The sequence below is a fragment of the Odocoileus virginianus genome, chromosome 3 (assembly GCF_023699985.2).
Source record: "Odocoileus virginianus isolate 20LAN1187 ecotype Illinois chromosome 3, Ovbor_1.2, whole genome shotgun sequence".
Taxonomy (NCBI): domain Eukaryota; kingdom Metazoa; phylum Chordata; class Mammalia; order Artiodactyla; family Cervidae; genus Odocoileus; species Odocoileus virginianus.
The window spans coordinates 8,871,904-8,874,362 of record NC_069676.1 but is presented as its reverse complement, the minus strand read 5'-3'; positions in this window follow the sequence as shown (position 1 = coordinate 8,874,362).

Sequence of the window (2,459 nt, the reverse complement as noted above, 5' to 3'; positions counted from 1 at the left end):
ATTACCATCTTTCTAAATTCCATATATATGTGTTAGTATACTGTAATGGTCTTTATCTTTCTGGCTTACTTCACTCTGTATAATGGGCTCCAGTTTCATCCATCTCATTAGAACTGATTCAAATGAATTCTGGTGATGCCATCCAACCATCTCATCCTCTGTCATCCCCTCTTCTCCTGCCCCTAATCCCTCCCAGCATCAGGGTCTTTTCAAATGAGTCAGCTCTCCACATCAGGTGGCCAAAGTATTGGAGTTTCAACTTCAACATCAGTCCCTCCAATGATCACCCAAGACTGATCTCCTTTAGGATGAACTGGTTGTGTCTCCTTGCAGTCCAAGGGACTCTCAAGAGTTTTCTCCAACACCACAGTTCAAAAGCATCAATTCTTTGGCACTAAGCTTTCTTTAGAGTCCAACTCTGACATCCATGCATGACTACTGGAAAAACCATAGCCTTGACTAGACGGACCTTCGTTGACAAAGTAATGTCTCTGCTTTTTAATATGCTGTCTAGGTTGGTCATAAATTTCCTTCCAAGGAGTAAGTATCTTTTAATTTCATGGCTGCAATCACCATCCAGTGATTTTGGAGCCCAGAATACTAAAGTCAGCCACTGTTTCCCCATCTATTTTCCATGAAGTGATGGGACTGGATGCCATGATCTTAGTTTTCTGAATGTTGAGCTTTAAGCCAACTTTTTCACTCTCCTCTTTCAGTTTCATCAAGAGGCTCTTTAGTTCTTCACTTTCTGCCATAAGGGTGGTGTCATCTGCATATCTGAGGTTGTTGATATTTCTCCTGGCAATCTTGATTCCAGCTTGTGCTTCCTCCAGCCCAGCGTTTCTCAAGATGTACTCTGCATATAAGTTAAATAAGTAAATATATATACTCTCTCTCTCTCTATATATAGAGAGAATAAATATATATATGCATATAAATATATATTACATTGTGATAAATTCTACAACTCTTCTATTTAATGGTACTACATTACCCAGGTGCTACAGGATAGAATCAACTTCCTATATGCAGTTAAAACTTTTGCTAACATACTTCTTTTCCTTTTCATTTTTAATATAAAAGTTTTTGTTGTCAGTTGGCTTAAGTGACTTATACGTACTACTTCACTATTTATCTCCTTTACAAGAAAATTAATAGAAGACTAAGATAGCGGAACTTAAAAATGTTAGGAAGTTGTATTCATTATATATTAGATGGAATAGAAAAAGGAGTCCAAGCTGGAGGCTAGAAGACTCACACAAACAGCAAACAAGAGAAAAAAACCTGTAAAAGAGGAGGCTGAGGAAAGGGGTGAGAGCCTGTGGCAGGAATACATGCCCGGAGCACATCCCATTCCTTGGTTGGCCTTGAGCATATGTCCATTTGCATTCCCTTCCCTGATTGGTGGTGGGTACAAGCACTATATTGAGTAAGGCTGAACCAATCACACTCGAGGAGGAAGAGACAGAAAGTATAAAGGCAGAAGACAAGAGGGATCAAGGCTCTCCTATGGCATCTGTCTGTTCTCACATCACGAGTGTACTGTCTGTTGCCTGCTGCCTGCTGCTTGCTTGAGCTATAACTAGCCTACTAGAACTTTAACTACTGTCTCAATGAAACAAGAAGCTTTAGGGTGCACTGCCTGCAGCCTCCTTAATTAAGCCTGCCTACTTGAGTTATAACTAGCCTACTTGAGGTTTAACTAGTATGTTGATGAGAGGAGAACCTTGAGGAGAACCCTGAGGCTGCACTGTCTGCTGTCTCCTTAACAAATCCTGCCTAGTTCAGCTGTAACTAGGCTATTGTCTCAAGTCCTTGCTATGACCAGACAAGAGTCAAGAAATCCTGCCTGCTTAAACTGTAACTAGTCTGTCATTACAAATCTTTGTTATGAGGAGACAAGAACCAACGTGAGAGAAATAAACTGACCTGACATAACTGTGGATACAAAAAGGTCAAAACTTCAAGCTTATGAGCCACTGTCTCTGAAGGAGCACAGGTTTTATCCCCCTCAACAGAATGACAGTACACAATTTGTAAAGAACCAGTCTAGATAAGTTGTAGAGAAACTTTCAACTTTACATTTATAAGATTCTGTAAGGCTTGCATTTAAACATTAGGAGACTTAGGAATCTTGAAATTATACATTATCACATGCTTTCAACTTCCCCAATTTAATGGATAAACGATTTTAATTTCAGAAAAATTTGTATTTCTTTGATTACCAGTGTAGTTGAAATTTTCACATATTTTTGTATTTTCAAGGTACTCTGTGAATTATATCCTCGTATCTTTTGCAAACTCTCTATTTTATTAATTGTATTTACTTACATTGTTAAGAATATATACATGTGCGTGGTGTGTGTATATGTCTTTTTTTTTTTTGAAAAAACATAATGCAGATTTTTTAATGGTATCACATCTTCAAACTCTGATTGTGGTGTCTTTTGTTACCATAT